General features: G+C 39.7%; 1 protein-coding gene across 3 annotated transcripts in view; it reads right to left on the reverse strand.

The window, feature by feature from the left end:
- KIF13B (kinesin family member 13B) overlaps positions 1 to 21466 on the reverse strand; it is a 217554-nt gene that overhangs the window by 155939 nt on the left and 40149 nt on the right. The window lies entirely within an intron of this gene.

Below are 21466 nucleotides of genomic sequence, written 5' to 3' on the forward strand. Positions count from 1 at the left end.
TCTGGAACCTTTACAATTAGAAATATTTGGAATCTCTGTTTTAACAAGATCCCACTCCACCCCACTCTATTATGGATGTATACATCACAAAGAGCTTATTCTAATACAGCCAAACTACGTAATGATGTTGTTGCTTTCTTGGACTTAGCTGGCAGTACCAGCAACCGAACAACAATCTGTGTGATGATCATCACTTTTCCTGTCACCCCTCCCCCAGTGTGCTTTTCACATAAAAAATAAAGCTGACCCAACTGAAAATTTAGATACTGACAAGACTCACAAAGGAGGCTTATCAATCTTTGCTCATCTAGCCAACTTAGTAAGTACAAATATCACTAAAAGCCCTATTCACTGTTTCTTCGACATTTGGAATGCTCCATTCAATTTTGAAGAATTAATTTTTAAAGTATCAGTAATAGAGTGGGGTATTTTGGAGAACAGCATTCAGGATATAGAGGGGTTTAAAAACACTATCACTGAAAGAATAAATCAAAGCACTGGAACTATGTAGCCTGGACCAGAGCAGACTAAAGGAAGACATGATGCCCATCTTCAGAGGTGAGAAGACTCACACTCTTAGGGTAAGGGGGAAAGCAGACTTGTTCTAGGTCACTTCAGAGACTAGAACTCCAGCAGGACCTGCTGGAGAAAGTTAAAATACGAGGGAATATCTATTTAATGTAATTAGCACTGTGAGGTTTTTTTTTGTTTTTTTAAAGAAAGAAACAGTATGTTCCCATCAGTGGAATTATCTAAAGCGAGAATAGGAGAGCATCTAATGAGGATGTAGAATGAATGAGATGTTACACAAGATTACTTATATAACTTTTTATTTACAACAAAAAAAAACGAACATTAAGCATTCAACAAGTTACTAGTATATTTCAACATTTCTATCAGTGACACTTGCAGAACACTAGCACATCAGAGGTTAACCAACCTAGGTGGTGCATCATACCCCACATCACACCTTTTGAAGATTCCTCCTCTCCAGCAAGCTAGTTAACTTCCTGTATTCCACAGACCTACACTCAGATAATGCCACTCCCACTAACAACTGTTTATATAAGTCCTACTCATGTGAGAAAAATTCAGAGCAAATTCATTCTCCCTCAAAAATCCTTCCACAAGAACCCTAACCAAAAGTGAGTTTTTCTTCCCCAATTCCTGTAAGTCAAAATGATCTCTACTGCCCAGGTATTATCTATCATTTTGCCACATGATATAAACTTTTTAACATATGGGTCAGCTGGATAGACTATTGAAATACTCTTAGACTCCAAGCAAAGAAAGGTCTTATAATTTTTACTTTTCTCAGTATTTGTGGTTATCTAAGGTTTCACAATTTATCAATCTACTAGAGGGCCCGGTGCACAAAATTTGTACATTTGAGGTGGGGGGAGTCCCTCAGCCCAGCCTGCACTCTCTCACAGTCCAGAGCTCTTAGGGGATATCTGACTGACATACAGGGGGAGCAGGCCTAAGCCAGCAGTCGGACATCCTTAGCACTGCTGAGGAGGTGGGAGAGGCTCCCGCCACCACTGCTATGCTCACCAGCCATGAGCCTGGCTTCTGGCTGAGCGGCACTCCCTCTATAGGAGCACACTGACCACCAGGGGGCAGCTCCTGCATTGAGTGTCTGCCCCCTCGTGGTCAGTGCATGTCATAGCAACTGGTAGTTTTGCATATTAGCCTTTAATTATACAGGACTAGAGGACTGGTGCACAAAATTCATGCAGGGGTTGGGGGGAGGTGGTGTCTCCCTCAACCCAGCCTGCACCCTCTCCAATCTGAGACCCCTCTAGGGATGTCTGACTGCCCGTTTAGGCCCGATCCCTGTGGGCAGTCGGACATCCCTCTCACAATCCAGGACTGCTGGCTCCCAACCGCTTGCCTGCCTGCCTGACTGCCCCTAACCGCTTCTGCCTGCCAACCTGATCACCCCCTAACCACACCCCTACCAGCCTGACCGACGCCTAACTGCTCCCCTGTCAGCCCGATTGCCCCTAACTGCCCTCCCCTGCAGCCTGGTCTCCTGCAACTGCCCTCCTCTGCTGGCCCGGTCACCCCTAACTGCCCTCTCCTGCGAGCCTGGTCCCCCCCAACTGCCCTCCCCTGCTGGCCTGGTTGCCTCCAACAGCCCTCCCCTGCAGGCCTGTTCCCCCGCAACTGCCCTCCCCTGCTGGCCTGTTCACCCACAGCTGCCCTCCCCTGCTGGCCAGCTTGTGTCCACATGGGGGCAGCCATCTTGTGTGTTGGACTGATGGTCAATTTGCATATCACCTCTTTATTATATAGGATAATTCATCCGCTTCCTTGATTGTAGTAATGTGCTGAGATTTCTCCATGACTGAATTGGATTTATGTGGAAAAGGTTTTTACTGAATATGAAATTAATTAACTCTCCTGTCCCCTCCCCTCACCCTTTCTAGATCCAGTTCCATACTTCAGTCTCCAAACCAGAGGTCACACCCTCAAGGTCCACAAGCCCAATATAGCCCACAGCTGTATTTTTTTATTTATTTATTTTTTTTTTAGTCCTCACAGTATTGACCAAAAGTAGAAAATCATAAGATTTCACATTAAAATTCTCTTGAAAATTCAGAAGATCTGGAAACACTAGGCCTGAATTCCCACATACCGACACTGCTATCTTCCACATGGACCTGCCAGGCAGGCAGCCGAGTTTCAAATTCCTGCTACTAAGAAAGAAAACAGAACAGGATTTTCTTCATAGTCAAAGAAATTAGAGACTCACAAATTCACATAAAAAAAGAGATGGTTTCCAAATCTAATCCCAAGAATCTAAAATGGAGTGCCATCACAATCATATCAGGACTACACTACAGAGTCCGCCCACCCAATTACGTAATGCGATCCCCTTTAATTCCTCAACACACAAACCTGGCTATCAAATCCTAAACCAGGAATCCCAAACTCAAATGTCACTTGCAGCAATAATGTCATTAGAATTAGTAGCCCTTGTCCTTACAATAAGCATATTGTAAAGAAATTCATATATTTAGAATCCAGACTTAAATTGGAAAACCCTGAAACTTCTGGGGGAACAAAAGCATACTTTAAAAGGCCCGGAGCACATACATTTGTGTACACTCAATAAATGTTAGATATCATTATTGTGATTTTGATCCATGATGCAATGGGGTTTAAGTCAGCTAGCAGATTGAAATTTCTAGCTCATTGCTAGAATTACTCCCCAAATCCATTGCCTATTGAAGATTTCCTTAGCTACCTTATGTGGAGAGTTAATTTCCATTCCCAACTAAATAATTACTACTTACAAGGGCATAAACTGCTTAATTAACTGAAGATTACTGTGTTTACCCCTTTCCTGGAATATGGTTTTCATCTTTGAAATGTCTCTCAAACCCATTCACTCTTTCATTCAGCAGTATGTACTGAGTATCTATATATATAAAAGCCTAAGCAACCGGCCAACCAGCTGGTGGCTATGATGCACATTGATCACCAGGGAAAAGACTGTCAATGCAGGAGCGGAAACCACAGGCATGGAAACATGGAACAGATTGATGAATCTCAGAGGAAAGGAGGGGAGAGCGGGAAGAGATTAACCAAAGATCTTATATGCCTGGCCTGCGGGTATCATGCCAAAACCAGCTCTCTGACATCCCTCAAGGGGTCCCAGATTGCGGGAGGGTGCAGGCCAGGCCAAAAGACCCCACCAGTACACGAATCCATGCACCGGGCCTCTAGTCTACTAAAAGACAGATGCTAATCTCAATATTGGAGAAACTGTTGAGCAAATCAGATAAAAACCCTAGCCCTATAAGATTTCAAATTCTATTACAATAGAATAAATAAATATAAAATATAATAGTGCTATAGAAAAAAAGTAAAACAGCAAAGGGGGTGGGGGATAAGGAGGAGAGCTGGGGTTGACCTTTTGGTCAGGAGAAACTTCATGGAATGGCGTCTGCACAGAGGCTTGTGGGAAGTAATGGAGTGAGCCATACAATTAGGAAGCACACACAGTAATGCCTTATTTCATCTCCCCTTAGGTCTGTCCACCACATACCTTCCTAACTGTGCTCTAGCTACCTCCAGTCTCTTTTCTACGATTCTTCACTCACCCAATATGTATCTAAACCATATAGGACTGATCGGGTCATAATTCTGCCTAAAACCCTTCACTGGCTCCCTATCCCCTATAAGATATAATTCAAACTCCTTAAGCAAGAAAGGCTCTTCACACCGGCCTGTGTAGCTCAGTGGTTGAGCATTGACCTGTGAACCAGGAGGTTATGGTTCGATTCCCGGTCAGGACATATGCCCAGGTTACAGGCTCTGTCCCAGTCGGTCTCCAGTGTGGGGAATGCCAGAGGTAACAAATCAATGATTCTCTCTCATCATTCATGTTTCTATTTCTTTCCCTCTCCCTTCCTCTCTGAAATCAATATATATATATATATATATAATTTTTTTTTTTAAAGGACGGCTTTCCACAATATTACCTCTTCCCACCTCTCCAGAGACAGAGATGCGAAATCTGAGAAGCTGAGACAGCTGGAATTTGCTGGCCAGAGAGAAGGAAGAAATCCAGAGAAAGAACTCAGGAATCTGACCCTCTCCCCCCCCCATCTTAGACTGAATACTAAATTGTACAGGCAGGTAAGACTCCAAGTGGCCATATATACATATACACTATCTGGGAAAGAACTACTATTGGAAAAGAAAGTGTAGAATGAACAATTTCCAGCACTCATACAGGGACAAGACTTATAACCAGCCACAGTAGAAAGATCTTAAACACTAGGGGGCATTTGGCATAGAGCCCAGAAAGCCCACAAGTTAGGATTAGAGCTAAACTCACCCTAGTAAAAAGGCTACTCTGGCCCCAACCCAACAAAGCTTTAAACAAGCCAAGCCCTCCAGCCATGGGCAAACTACAGCTCGGGGCCGGATCCGGCCCGTTTGAAATGAATAAAACTAAAAAAAAAAAAAAGACCGTACCCTTTTATGTAATGATGTTTACTTTGAATTTATATTAGTTCACACAAACACTCCATCCATGCTTTTGTTCCGGCCCTCCGGTCCAGTTTAAGAACCCATTGTGGCCCTCAAGTCAAAAAGTTTGCCCACCCCTGCCTAGCCAATGACTCAGTGGATAGAGCATTGGCCCGAGGACTGAAGGGTCCTTGGTTCAATTCTGGTCAAGGGCACATACCTCAGTTACAGGCTCCACACCAGCCCTGGTCAAGGCCCATGTGGTATGCAATCAATTGCAACCAATCGATGTGTCTCTCTCACATCAATGTTTCTCTCGGTATACCTTTCCCTTTCCCTTCCACTCTCTCTAAAAAATCAATGGGAAAAAATATCCTCAAGTGAGGATTAATTTTAAAAAAAGCTATAGAAAGAGGAAAAAGAATTATGGATTAAACTGAGGCCACTACCAGGAAGTGGCAATGTTTTACAGCCTAAGAACAAAGCTGTACAGATAGATATTGTGAGGAACAAAAAAATGCCTGAACCAGCAAGAGCCAGAGAGAACCCCAAACCAAGAAAATCCCTACATTAGACAAAAAGGATTGTTTAAACTACATGCATCAATAATCATCCAGGTTTCATTACGCTTTGTGTGAATTAGACAATAATGGGCTACTGAAGAGATTGGAAAGAGGAATCAAATAATCACAAAGTTCAATTAAAACCTTGGCATTTTCTTAAGAGCTACCAATTCTGATGCCTTTAAAAAATGCAATAGCCCTGGCCACTGTGACTCAGTTGGTTGGGTGTCTTCCTGTGCACCTAAAGGTTGCCAGTTCAATTTCCAGTCAGGGCACAGGCCCAGGTTGCAAGCTCCATTTCCAATAGGGGGTGTGCAGGAGGCCGCTAATCCAATGTTTCCCTCTCACATTGATTTTTCTCTCTCTCTCCCAATCCCTTCCCCTCTCTTTAAAAATCAATTTTTTTAAATCTAAAAAAAAAATGCTATTGTTTTAAAAATATAAACAACTTAATATATTCTAAATATATGTTTATGTGGGTTTTTAACAGTTTTATTGAGATCTAATGTATATACCACAAAATCATTCATTCTCAGTGAACAATTCAATGAATTTTAGTAAATGGACAGAGCTGTGCACCCCTCACCACAATCTACTTTGAGAACATTTTCCTCACTCCAAAATGTTCCCTCAACCTGACTGCAGTCAACTACAGGTCCTACCCCCAGCCTCAGACAACCACTGATCCGCTTTCCGTTCTTCGTCTTTTCTGGACATTTGATATACTAGGTGTACCAGTTAGTAATGCAGATTTTTCAATAGATGGAGTTACACATATGTTGATATATATGCGATTTGATATGTATGCTATTTTGTTGTATTGACAGTAAGCTTCAAAACTTCCTATGTCAAATTTGCTGAAGGTGTTAACATCATAGATATTTTTATGCTTAAAAATGTTGAATTTCATGCCAAAAAACAGAGCATTTGTGGGAAGTTTTAATTCATTACTATATTTTGAAGAAAAAGTTATGTATATTTCAGGAAGCTTATGCTGAACATGCTCCATCTCAAGATACTTGTGAACACTAGTTCAAACGCTTTTAAAAGTGATGATTTCGATGTGAAAGACAAAGAACGTCCAGGTCAACTGAAAAAGTTTGAAGACCAAAAATTACAAGCATTATTGGATGAAGATGCGTGTCAAACTCAAAAACAACTTGCAGAAAGATTAAACGTTGCTCAGCAAACAATTTCCGATCATTTACAAGCAATGGGAAAGATTTTAAAGGAAGGAAAATGGTGCCACATCAACTGAACGAAAGACAAATGGAAAACCGAAAAGTCATCAGTAAAATGTTGCTTCAACAGCACAAAAGAAAGTCTTTTTTGCATCAAATTGTGACTGGCGATGAAAAGTGGATTTAATTTTGAGAATTCCAAATGCACAAAATCATGGGTTGATTCAGGTCAACCATCAGCATCGACTACAAGGCCAAATCCCTTCAGAAAGAAGACAATGCTCTGCGTTTGGTGGGATCAGAAAGGTGTGGTGTATTATGAGCTTCTAAAACCATGTGAAACTGTTAATAATGATCACTACCGACAACAAATAATCAATTTGAACCGCACTTTGATCGTGAAACGACCAGAATGTTCCAGAAGACACATCAAAGTAATTTTGCTTCATGATAACACACCATCACACACTTCAAAACCAGTTAAAGACATGTTAAAAGATCATCTTGCCTGGGAAGTATTAACCCACCCGCCATATTCACCAGACCTTGCTCCTTCAGATTACCACTTGTTCTAATCGATGGCACATGCACTTTCTGAGCAGCATTTCAAACCGTGCGAAGAAGTGGAAAATTGGGCCTCTGAATAGTTTGCCTCAAAACAAGAAAAGTTCTATTGGGACGGTATCCACAAAGTACCTGAAAGATGGGGAAATGTGTGCTAGCAATGGACATTACTTTGAAAAAAGCACTTTTGATGTTTCTCTTGAAATTATCTTGTTTTCTTTGATATCAAACTCTGCATTATTAACCGGTACACCTGGTAAATGGAATCATACAAAATGTGGTCTTTTGCATCTGGTGTCTTTCACTTAGCATGGTTGTGAGGTTCATCCATGTTGTAGCATGTTATCAGTTCCCCGTTCCTTTGCATTGATGCTGAAGTGTATTCTGTTCATCCATTCCCCAGGTGATAGGCATCTGGGTTATTTCCAGTTGAGGGCTATTCTAAATAGAAGACTTTCATTTCCTTTGCATAGATACCGAGGAGAAGAGTGGTTGGGTCACAGGGTAAGTGTATATCTACCATTTTAGGATGCAATCAAGCTGTTTTCCAAAGCATCTGTACAATTTTACATTCCCATACACAATACAGTTAGAGTTGCTCTACATCTTCACCATCACTTAATATTGTCTATCTTATATATAGTTAGCCTTTCAGGTGGGTATGAAGTGGCACCTCATCAAGAGACTTTAATTTGCATTTCCATTAGGACCAATGAATAAAGTTGAAAGCCTTTTAAGAAGTGTTTCTATTTCACTTCAAAGGAAAAAAAAAAAATTCTCACAATGTAGTTTCTATCTATATTTTTAGACTATTACAAGGATTGACAAACTCCTGCTCAAATCCACACTTTTTCCTTATTCTCATTCATACTTAGTTCTCTATACCATTTCTATTACTTCATTTATTACTTTTATCTCTAACCACTTTTGAGCTCCTTCACAGTTTTTGTGAAGACATTCATTTTTATTCCCTTAGATACCTAAGAGTAAGGCTGCGGGGTCATATGGTCAGAATGTATTTAACTTCACACTTAATACTTGTTTTACGGTCCATATATGTAAAACTGCCTAGTTAAAATTCAGGTCAATCTGTTTTGGACCAAGATCAATATGTACAAATTTATTTTAGTAATTACTGACATCACACTGGATGATTCAGCACATACACCTGAATCACTATGTCAAAGTACTCTTTTATTGCATTAAGTCTAACTATTAAAACACCTATAATCAGATGGTGCCATGGACTTAACAGCTGAAGTCCCAAGAAGCTTTCAATCCTATATAATAAAGAGGTAATATGCAAATTGACCATCACACCCTCACACAACTTGGCTGGCCCCATGTGGTCAAAAGATGGCCATCCCCATGTGGTCACTACATGTGGCCTCCACAAGATGGCCAACGGGAAGACAGTTGTGGGTGACCAAGCCAGCAGGGGAGGGCAGTTATGGGTGACCAGGCCAGCAGGGGAGGGCAGTTGGGGACAACTGGGCCTGCAGGGGAGGGCAGTTAGGGGTGACCAGGCTGGCAGAAGAGGGCAGTTAGGGGCAACCAGGCCTGCAGGGGAGGGCAGTTGGGGGGGGGGGAACCAAGCCTGCAGGGGAGGGCAGTTAGGGGCGACCAGGCCGGCAGGGGAGGGCAGTTAGGGGGTGATCAGGCGGCAGGCAGAAGCGGTTAGGGGCAATCAGGCAGGAGGCAGGCGAGCGGTTGGGAGCCTGCAGTCCCGGATTGTGAGAGGGATGTCCAACTGCCAGTTTAGGCCCGATCCCACAGGAATTGGGTTTAAACTGGCAGTCGGACATCCCCTGAGGGGTCCCAGATTGGAGAGCATGCAGACTGGGCTGAGGGACACCCTCCCCCCACCTCCTGCACGAATTTCGTGCACCGGGCCTCTAGTGTAAATAATAAAATAACAAATCACTAGATATTAAACACCTTGTCTCCATGGCAGGATTCTGTAGGAAAAAGCACTCTACGCTTGCAATTAGGGCTAGAAACCCTTCATTGAGTTTTCATTCTGCATTGCATTAGCTTTGTGATCCTAACAGTCACTTAACCACATCAGACCTCTCTGCTACTTCAGTAATCAAGTGGGGCTACTCCTACATACTCAATGTCACACTTTTGTATAATTTCATGTAGGAATGGGGCAAGGGACAGAGCTTGGGAGCTCGGCTTGGGTTCAAATCTAGATTCAATATATGTTCATTCTCTTACCAGGTCCAAGAATTACTGCAGATGCATTCGTGTACTCTTTTCTTTAACCCTCACAACAACCCTAAAGGATAGATCCTATTATCTTCCTCATTTTACAAGTCGGGAAACTAAGGCTCAGAAAGATTAAGTAACTTGCTCAAGGTCAACAATTAAATACAGTACTCAATTGGCGATTCAAACCAAGGGTGAAGCAATATTCTGCTGAAGGGACAAAATCAGAAACATACAGGTCTGGTGAGACCAGCAATACTGCATCTTCTTTCTGGAACCAAGTTGCTAAAGTCAAGTACATGTAGTGGCTCTTTCTTCCCTTCATTAGTTTTCATGTTTTATTTCTGCCTTCCTTCCCCCCCCCTCAACCCCCAGCACGAAATATGGTTTCCTGATTAGGCAAACAAACGTCTAGAAAATGTGTTCCAGTCCCCAAGTAGACTAAGTGATGTGTGATGTAGGGGCAGAGGGGATACAGGTATCTAGGTAGTAGAGTTGTCTCGCCTACCTAACAATTTAGCAAAATACATCAATTTTTGTGCAACACAGAGGAGACAGGGGATGTGGGGAACAGGGACACAGGGCATGGGAAATATCTTAGAGAAGAAAAAAACACCTTGGCTATGTCCCAAGATATAGCCATCCAGCTCTTAAAGAAACAGGATACCTTCAGGACTTACGGTATTCTTCAACCAAGCTAAAATGTTTTGAAGAAAGCAGCAATCTCTGAATGCATTAGTTTAAGGACAAAGGGGAAAAAAGTACTGGAAGCTTTTGAATGCAAATTTAAAATCTTGGAAATAAAAAAGTAAACGAGGATATGAATTCTTAAAATTAAAATTCAATTTACATACAACATGTCACCAGTACCACATATAGGAGGTATACTAGCAGATTCGTTTTTGTGCACTCACCTTCATACATGAGTGTATCTGCAGATAATCAGATGAAATCCCAGAATATTAATCAGTCAGTATTCCCAATTCCCAACAGTGTTAAAAGGAGACTTGCCTAAGAAACTTGCTTGTATAACTGTTGAAATTATTTTTTAAACATTCAACAGATTTAAGTCTGTAGTTTTCATATCTTTATTAACAATAGAAGCTACCTTTTATTACTGAGTGTCAAATACTTAGTACACTTTAGTTCTAATCCTCACACCAACCCTATTGTAGGTCTTACACTCTCTTTTATAGAATAGTGAGGAAAGAATGGCACAGAGAGGTTAAATAATTTGTTCAGTGACAAAGTTGGATTCAAACTGAACTTTCTCTTTCTAAAACTATGCTCTTTCTACTTTAACATTCTGCTTCTCTTTCTCTATGGCAAATGATGTGGGAGAACAAGTTAAAGACAACTTGGCTTGTTTCAGGAAACCTGAAGAAAGATGCTTGTTTAAAATGACCTGATTTGAGTTTTCTTGTTTGTTGTATGTTTTTTCCCTTGTCTTCAAATAAAGTAGGCACCATGAGAAAGTGTGCTACAAACCAGGGAAAGCTAGGTGGATAAGTACATACAGCGGCACACAGCTGAAGAAGCTACATGGCGAGGTTCAGCTTAATTGAAATCTTGTTTGGGAAAGATTGCCCCTTCTCCTGCTCTTGCCCAACCTCTGCTAGTTCCCCCAAAGCACTTGGTCTTAAATGAACTGAGAGGGCTAAGGAGAGAATATTTGATTCTTCATTCTCCCTGTTTCCAGGTGGAAGAACTCCAAGAAAAACTCCTTGATGTCTCTAAGCCCCTTCACTGTGTCCTCCTGAGGAAGGGAAGAAAGAATTATGGAGTTAATGGTGTTAAAGAGAAGGAGCTGGGTACTTGGGCACTGCTCCTCCATACCACGCAGGAAGCCTGGGAAAAGCTGTAAATCAGGGGTCCAGTACCAGGAAGCCCACTTACCCAACAGCCCTAAAGCCATTTTCTCCAACAGCCCTATCAGTAACTGAGATGAAATGGGATGCAGGAAAACACAGTGGTAAAGAGATTAGGCTCCAGGATTAAATTGCTGCTTTTGAATCCCGGCTCCACCTGGTACTATGTGACCCTGGGCACATGCTCGAGTTTCCCTTATCTGTAAAATGTAGACAACAGGAGAACTTATTTCATAGGATTGCTATGAAGATTAGAACAGTGCCTGGCACAGGAAAAGCAGCACGTGTTAGTGTTTTAACTTTTGATTTGTATATTTCCTCTCTCTATCTTGCTGATCCCATGACTACCAGTTCAGAATTGAGGTGGGAAGTAAAGGGGGTGGTGTGTACGGGCTTTCTAAAACCCCAACAGAGAGAAGAATCTCTCACAAAAGTAAGATGATGAATGCCTTTGACTACGATGACAAGGGGAAGCAAATGTCTTATTTTACTCTATAGTCAACTAGTTTGGAGAAAATGCCAAAGAGCTAGTCCAGAGGAGGGAGACAAGGCCCTGGGTGCCAGGGTTAAAATCCTCCCCCAGTCATATTCCATCAGTTGTAAATTCATTTACATGTTCTCCAAGGTGGAGGGCTATTAGGACACCCCCTCCAAATGGTTCATTCTGCTGTATTAATCACATCACTCACTCACTAATATAAATTTGGTGGCTTTTCCTAACACCACCTCTCCCATCCCTGTTTTATGGGTATCAATTGATTCCCCCCTTGAACTGCTTAAACCTGCTTCCTATCTGAAACACCTATTGGTCTTGGGACATTATGAGTACAGTTACATTGTGCTTACTGAATGGGATAAGGATGAAAATATGAGGTTCCCAGAACTCCATGCATGTTTCCTTATAACATGTTTAGCTGCTGGTTATAACATTGTATCAACTGCTTACAAGTCTGCCACACCAGCTCCTTCATCTTTTTTTTTCTTTTCTTTTTTTTAAGGAGAACAAGGGAGAGAGAGGGAGAGAGAGGGAGAGAGAGGGGAGAGAGAGAGATCTGTTGTTCCACTTATTTATGCATTCATTGGTTGCTTCTTATGTGTGCCCTGACTGAACATCGAACCCACAACTGTGGCGTATCCTGACCACACTCTAACTGAACTACCAGACAGGCCCGGCTTCATTATCTTGATATATCTCTCAGCACCTAAATTTAGTTGACTGCCTGCCAAATTGTAGGTATTCAATGAATGTTTACTGAAATGAGAGACTAGGAGTCAGGTTAACCGTGGCTACAGTCTCTCTAAAGTAAAATCTTCCCTTATAAGTCTGTCCTCAAATCTCCAGACACAACTTTTTCTATGTATATCTTTGTCAACATGTTGTCCTTCTCTTATTGTTACACACTGAACTCTAAACTACCAGTTTCCTTAAGAAATCATGATCTAAATCATGACCTAAAACCTAAAAAAGAGCCAGAAAATGTAACTTATTCCTCACTGAATTCCAGATAACAGTTATATAGGAGCAGGTCTAGAAAGCAACCACAAGACAGAAAGCTCTGAGACAGAGATCTTTGGAGAAAATTAATAAAATGGTATAACTTCGAATTTGAGAAGGAAAAATTTAAGAATGTGCTATAGACAGAATAAAAGATAAAACTCCAGGAAAAGCCGAAACTGGTTTGGCTCAGTGGATAGAGCGTCGGCCTGCGGACTGAAAGGTCCCAGGTTCGATTCCGGTCAAGGGCATGTACCTGGGTTGCGGGCATATCCCCAGTAGGAGATGTGCAGGAGGCAGCTGATCGATGTTTCTCTCTCATCGATGTTTCTAACTCTCTATCTCTCTCCCTTCCTCTCTGTAAAAAATCAATAAAATATATTTTTTTTAAAAAAAAAAAACTCCAGGAAAAATAAAAAGCTATTCAATTAAGTCATGGTCCAAATACAAAGCAAACAAAAATGTGATATAATCTGATGCAATTGATGGAATTTATGATAACTTATTTAAATTTTATGCTAGAACACACTCCATCAAATAGCTTATGGGTTGTGATAATGAACCCAGAGAAGGACAAGCAATCCTAAACACTACCTGGTTTAGCACTGAGATAGAGAGATGGATGGATGGATGGATGGGTAAATGGGCAAGCAGGTGGATAGGGAGGTGTAGGGATGAATACATACATACATATAGACAAAATAATGTCAACTTATGAAAAAAGCAATTGGGTTGTGAAATAGAAAAGAGGGAAGGTCTTGGTAAAGAAGGAATGAAGGGGTAATGTTTAAAATGTATTTACAAAGAAATACAGGTTTCAATATGTTATGTAAAAACATCACAGAAATGACCAACAGAAGAAATAAAAGTTACATAAAGCAGTAGGAAAGCCCTTGCCCGTTTGGCTCAGTGGATAGAGCATCGGCCTGTGGACTGAAGGGTCCCAGGTTCCATTCCAGTCAAGAGCACATGCCCAGGTTGCGGGCTTGATCCCCAGTGGGGGGTGTGCAGGAGGCACAGTCAATCAATGGTTCTCTCTCATCATTGATATTTCTATCTCTCCCTTCCTCTCCAAAATCAATAAAAATATATTTTTTAAAAAACAGTAGGAAAAGAGGTTGTACATATAAGCTAAACTCTTCAGGGAGTCTAAGAATAATAAATCCAAGATATGCACATATTAGCTAGAGTAACTATTAAGTTTTTTGCTTATGTACCCACAAAAAACCTTGTAAGTCCTCTTACATTTTTAAGTTCTCACATAACATTTTTCAAAAATGAGTTTAAATAACTGAAAAGGATATAATTTCTGAAATATTGTATTTTTAAAATAAAATTCCTTTTAATATATCCCTCAGTGTCCAAGTACCATAAATGTCTGTAAATTTGGGTAATGATATTTTATTACTGATCCTATCAACTATTTTTTAAATGAAAAAACCCTCTTCTTTTATAGTCAGTAATTTTATATCTTCACTTTCTCCCCATGAACTCATATTCTCATTCCACAAAGTATTTTATCCTAATCATTCTCTTCTGCAAAAATATCCATATAAATTAAAAATTTTAATTTATCTGGTTACTTTTCTTCTGCATTGAGCTATCAATATTCCTGGTAGTACATGATTCATCAGAACAAAACAAATACATTTCAATTTTTGGTAAACATAAAAAGTAAAAATTGTATTGAAAAAACAGTTTTTAATGAAATGAATCCATGGGATGACTGACTTATGACTAAAATAAAAGAGCAATGAGCATGAATTATAGTCCTTTTTTTTTTTCCTTAACAAAAGTAAAGCACTGAAAACCTTGCTCAAATATAGAGGATGATAATTAAAAAAAAAAAAAAAACAAATATAGAGGATGAAACTAGAAGGTGTGTGATAGCAACATCACTCAAATCTTTGCACTCCTGCCATGATGCATGTTCCCCAGAAAACATACAATGATCTTACATCAAATATTATTTTTTAAATCTATAAGCTAATGGAGCAATTAGGTCTCCTAAAAGCAAAGAATTGGAAACTATCTGACTTACAAAAGGAGTTGTGACCCAGGTTATAGTGTACTCATTTGCTCTGTTACTTGGATACATGACAAAGACTCTATCATAACTTATCAAGTTAATTACATCTGCTATTGTTTCACTTAGTGGAACTTTGTTTAACCCCTGAAATTCAGAAAGGGTTGAGAAAAATCAAAACTTCATTATACCTTTGACAAAATATTATTATTTGACAAAATGATTTCATCTTATGATGTGATTTAAATATATTTTCCTCCAAACATTGAAGCTGAATATTTAGCTGATTAAGTTATGGAAAAGTTTGCCTTATGATCAAACTCAGTGGTTGGCAAACTGCGGCTCGAGAGCCACATGCAGCTCTTTGGCCCCTTGAGTGTGGCTCTTCCACAAAATACCGACTTCTGCGCATGGGCCACGAAGTTTCAATCGCACTGTACATGCGTGCCCACATGTGGTATTTTGTGGAAGAGCCACACTCAAGGGGCCAAAGAGCCACATGTGACTTGCAAGCCGCAGTTTGCCGACCACTCATCTAACTAGAATGTGCCTTTATCATCAAATCTTTATCTTACATATCTTATCAAATCTTGATTATGTTATTTTAAAAATCGATAAATCAAACATATTTTCTGTAAAATAACCTGATTTCATTTTTAAAAATATTTTTGTATTGATTTCAGAGAGGAAGGGAGAGGGAGAAAGAGCTGGAAACATCAATGATGAGAGAGAATCATCAATCGGATGCCTCCTGCACGCCCCACACTGGGGATCAACCTGAAACCTGGGCATGTGCTCTGACCCAGAATCAAACCATGACCTCTTGGTTCACAGACCAATGATCAACTACTGAGCCATGCCAGCTGGGCCTGACCTCATTTTAAATCTAAACGAAAGTTTTTGTTGTTGTTGTTTTTAATATATTTTATTGTTTTTTACAGAGAGGAAGGGAGAGGGATAGAGAGTTAGAAACATCGATAAGAGAGAAACATCGATCAGATGCCTCCTGCACACCTCCTACTGGGGAAGTGCCCGCAACCAAGGTACATGCCCTTGACCGGAATCGAACCTGGGACCTTTCAGTCCGAAGGCTGATGCTCTATCCACGGAGCCAAACCAGTTAGGGCTAAACAAAAGTTTTAATACTCATTTTAAAGAGAGCTATCTTATAGAATACATTTTTAAAAAGATTACTAAAAAGTGATCAAGTAGAGATTTAAATTATATACATCTAGTAATTTAAAATGGATAAAAGAAAAGATAGAACAATATACTATTTCTCATTAATTTGTAATAATAAAAAGTTAATCTGCAACAGCTACTTACAAAACAAGGATTACGATAAAGACATGGTATTCTTTGGATTAACATGTGTATTGAACTCTGGTATAATGAGTTTTTAAAAATAATTTTAAAAGATTTATAAAGAAGTCCATTAATTTTTTTAAACATTAAGGTTAGACTTTTCCTATGCATTTAATGAAAGAGAAGCATAAACTGAACTATAAACCACTCAGTAGTTGGCATAAAATATTATTTTATAGCTTGAAATAAGATGAAGATTGTAATTGAAATACTTCATGGTATGATTTAATAAAAATAGGTTTTAACTACCTTATTGAATCCTTATTGAATAAGGTACATCAAAAAACTTGAATGAAATGCCATAAGCCCTAACTGGTTTGGCTCAGTGGATAGAGCGTCGGCCTGCGAACTGAAGGGTCCCAGATTCAATTCCAAGGCATGTACCTTGGTTTTTGGGCACATCCCCAGTAGGGGGTGTGCAGGAGGCAGCTGATCGATGTTTCTCTCTCATCAATGTTTCTAACTCTCTATCCCTCTCCCTTCCTCTCTGTAAAAAATCAATAAAATATAAAAAAGAAAAAAGAAAGAAATACCCTAAAAATTTACCTGTGGCCGTGGCTGGTTTGTCTCAGTGGATAGAGTGTCAGCCTTAGTACTGAAGGGTCACCGGTTCAATTCCGGTCAAGGGCACATACCTGGGTTGCAGGCTCGATCCCCAGTAGGGGGCCTGCAGGAGGCAGCCAGTCAATGATTCTCTCATCATTAATGTTTCTATCTCTCTCCCTTTCCCTTCCTCTCTGAAATCAATAAAAATACTTTTTAAAAAAACTTATCTGTGCATTTAGCCAATGCATTCTAAAAGAATAATTCCAGTTTTCCAACTTAGAGATGAGTATTCAGGATAGAAAAAAAAACAAAAACAAAAAACTGTTTCGCTTGGCCAGTGTGGCTCTGGTTGAGCAGCAGACCATGCACCCAAGAGGCCATCGGTTCAATTCCCAGTGAGGGCACATGCCTGGGTTGTAGGCTTGATCCCCAGCAGGGGGTGTGCAGGAAGCAGCCAATTGATGATGTTTCTCTCTCATCGATGTTTCTATCTCTCTTTCCCTCTCCCTCCTTCTCTCTCTAAAAAATAAAAACATATTTGAAAAAAAGAAAAAAACTATTTTTTTCCAGCATGAAATCTATAATTTGATAACTGCAATTAACAACAAAATTTAAACAGAATCTACTTATTAAGAAACCATAGTTTAAATCAGAACATTAATCTTTTAACATAAAAGTGAAAAATAAAAATATAGGAGTGAAAAATACAGAAGGGAATACAGAGAACATATCTGAGAGGCTATGGGGGTGAAAATTTTAACATTTTGTCTTGACTGACCAGAAAATCATCACTGCTTTATGGTAGATTAAAAACAACACAACAATACTTCTGACCAGAAATACCAGGGAGTCTGAGATAAAGAGGCATCTCTCCCAGGCCTATGAAAGTAATGAAAAAGCTAGGATTATACGGGTGAGCATGCAAGGAAAGGACATCTATGGGCCTTCCCTACCACCATACCCCCCTTGCCACCCCCCCCCCCCATACAAACTCCTAAGAAATGTCTGTCAAATCACTGAGGCCACATGCTGAATCTGGACTCAGCCAATAGAAAGGTTTGTATCCAGAAACCAATTGACTTAGCCCCTCTGTCAATGCAGAATGTAGATTAGCTTTGTTTTAAAAACTTCCTTTAGCTCCAATCAAACATATTGTGGAAAACTACAGATCCTGGTTATTTATCTGCCAGACAGTCATATAAGTTCTTATTTTTGGAGCCCTCTTGAATCTGTTTATTTGAGAACTCACTATACTGCCAGAGACCTCTTCCTGGGCCTAGGAAGTCAGGGCTTACTGAGGTGTTTGCTGTATTTCACATCAAAGATGAGTCAATCCTGCTCCAGATCCTGAATGCATTGACCTAAAACTCCCTCCCATTTCTCTGAAGTTTTCTTAAACTGATTGCAAGGAAATGAGCCAGATTTTGAATGTTTCTTTTGCTGTGACAAGGTCTAAGTATCTTTTACAACTGTAAGCTTAGTCACCATACAATGTAACACTTGGAGACCTTTCCACTGGTGTTCCTGTCTTGACAAGGGCTAAGGGGGTGCTTACTGCAAACATTAACTGGAGATTATAATAAAATCCTGCTCATAATGAACACTCTTCAATGGGGACGGATACTTATAACACAGGAAGCAATCCAGCCAAGTACATATTTAAAACTGGCTGGTGAAAATCTCTACTCAGAAATACTGAACTTTCATATCCTATTTTGTGGCTATTTTCTAACTTGAAAACACAAATGGGTAGATTCCCACAAGCTGGAAAATTCTTTTCACCTGTTCTAATGCTCAGTGTTCAGGCCTCTTTTACCACCTCTGGCCAGTATCATTTTAACAGTCTGACCTGATTTTCCTATCTCCAGTAATGCTCCCGCCTAATCTATCCTCCACAGTCATCAGTGTAATCTTGTATTGAGTTGTTTTGAGTCCAGTGGAGCCAGACAAGGCCTAGTTTTGACTCTGTGCAAGATACTTAATCTCTCCCTGCCTGTTTCTCCATCTGTAAAATGCAAATAGCAATAGGATTGCTGTGAGAATTAAGTAACTAAGCATGTGTAAAGTGCTCATAACTATGACTACTTAATTATGTCACTCCCATGTGGAAGAACCTTCTAGGCCTTGCCCTCCTTCATGTGTGGCTCCATTCTGTCTTTCCCCTACCACCCCACACCGTCATGCTATTCTCTATATCTGAAATATCATGAACCAGACAGAACAAAGCCCTAATCACCTATTTTTCTGTGAGCTCTTTTTCAACCTTAAAGAATTACAACTTTCATTCTTTCTCCCCATTTTTTCTAATAGCCATAGTACATCATTGCATTCATGTATGTCTAGATCCTCATCATATTGTCCTTATTTTAGACGAGATGCTTTTGTCTTTATTTTAAAACACTTCATAGCCTCTCCTATGAAATTCTTTGTACACTGTATTATTTGTATAGTCTCATGATCCCTAGAAAATTATACAAAAAAGAAAAACAGTGATAAATGCATGTGTTAGTTTTAATCAACATGTAGGGATAATTAGTTAATACTTGACATCCTAATCATGAATATACACTCTAGGGTTGATTGGGTAGCATATGAAACATGTAATCAAGAACACATACTCTACAGTAGGGATTCTTAACCTAGATAGAATGGATGGACATCTATAAAGACGGAGGGGGAAAAAGCTACACTTTTACTTTTCGACAACTTCTGAAATTTAGAGATTACCCTCAATTCCAAATGTAGGTAATGAAAACAAGATTAGCAATGACTATGTAACCAATAAAAATCACAGCTATTTTCGTCCAGCCAGCATGGCTCAATGAACCAGGAGGTCACAGTTGAATTCTGATGGTTGCTGGCTCAATCCCCAAGGGGGGGGGGGGGCGCATGCAGGAGGCAGCAGATTGATGATTCTATCTCATCATTGATGTTTCTTTTTTAAAAAAAATACATTTTTATTGATTTCAGAGTGGAAGGGAAAAGGAGAGAGCAATAGAAATGATGAGAGAATCATTGATTGGCTGCCTCTGCACACCCCCCACTGGAATCGAGCCCCGCAACCCAGGCATGTGTCCTTGACTGGAATCAAACCCGGGACCCTTCAGTCCGCAAACTGACACTCTATCTACTGAGCCAAACCAGCTAGGGCTCATCATCTATCTCTCTCCCCATCTCCTTTATTCTTTGAAATCAAGAAAAATACCATTTTTTTAAAAATCGCAGCTATTTTCATGTCAATTGTTGCAAATATCTTGCATTTACATGCATCACAACTTGGAAATTAAAGCAATTATTCCCAACACTAGATCTTGTTAGTTCATACTGTAATAAAGAAGATTATATTACTGGATCACACGTATTATAATTTTTTTCTGATAACTATATCTTATTATATTTGCTTTCCTTTGTAATCTTTTGCATTTTACCCTTTTGAAAGATTATTCTGAGAAGGGTCCACAGACTTTATCACATTGTTAAAGGGGTTCATGACAAAAATAGATAAAAAATTTCTCTTAAAACAGGTTTCACATGCCTTCAGCTATCTTTTTCATTAATCAGCACAAGGAATGTCAGAAATAATTTTTCACTGGTACAATGCACAGTGTTAAATCTATCAGAAATATCAAAAACCATGTAAAATGGACTAGAAATATTATACAAATATCTCCATTCTTGGAGAACAAAGTATAAAACTCTCTAAACCTAGCATCCTGTGGTTTAATATTCTTGGCTGAGGGCTCTACCCAGACCTGAATTCAGATTCTGTCACATAATTCTAACCAGAGGATATCACATCCTGCTACATTTGTCAAGGGAAACTTTCTAGTAAGGTGATGGAAAGCTATGACTTCACTGAGCTTATAGGAACAGGTTGTACGGCTAATGTTGTGCCTGCCTAACAATAAATATGTAGCAGAATTCAGTCAGAATTTCATGATAACATACTCCCTGGGTAGTGTGGTTATAAGGGAGGAGGGCAGTAAGCTCTCTCAGCTAGCTTTAATGATAGGAGGTTACTAATATCTAGTAATAAAGGGCCAAAATTGCTTAGATCCATTTATGATATCCCTGATGGACTAATAAGCTCCATGAAGCCCAGGACCAAATGTCCTTCTGTTCATCACTGATTTCTTAGGATCAACACCATCCTGACACACAGAAGACAATTCCAAGTTGTTGAGTGAATTAATGAATGTAATATACTTAGCTATATATGGGTTTTTCTAACTCCAGAATGTAGGTTCCTTAAAAAAAAAAAGAGCATGTCATATTCATCTTTCCCTTATCAGGCAACTTGCCAGGGTTGCACATATGATATCAGTCAATAACTATTGAATGCCTATAGTTTTGCTCTAATCTGAATTAACCAAATATACTTTTTCAAATGTGTAAAGATTAAGAAGACACTCTTCAGGAAAATCTTAGAAGGCAATGAGAAGCAGTGAGCACATCTAGCTTTGCAGAGAGAAACGCAGCCAGACCTGAATTCAAATCCCAGCTCTGCCACTTACTAATCGTGTGATCTTATAAAATCACATTAACACCTTTCCTGCCTCTTTCTCCTTCAGAAAATTTTGGGAGAATCATGGTACCTATATCTTTTATTGTAACTAATTTTGTTGTATTTGTAGGTAAAACCTTGAAAACTATCCAACACA

This window comes from Myotis daubentonii, chromosome 5 (genome assembly GCF_963259705.1).
Source record: "Myotis daubentonii chromosome 5, mMyoDau2.1, whole genome shotgun sequence".
Taxonomy (NCBI): Eukaryota; Metazoa; Chordata; class Mammalia; order Chiroptera; family Vespertilionidae; genus Myotis; species Myotis daubentonii.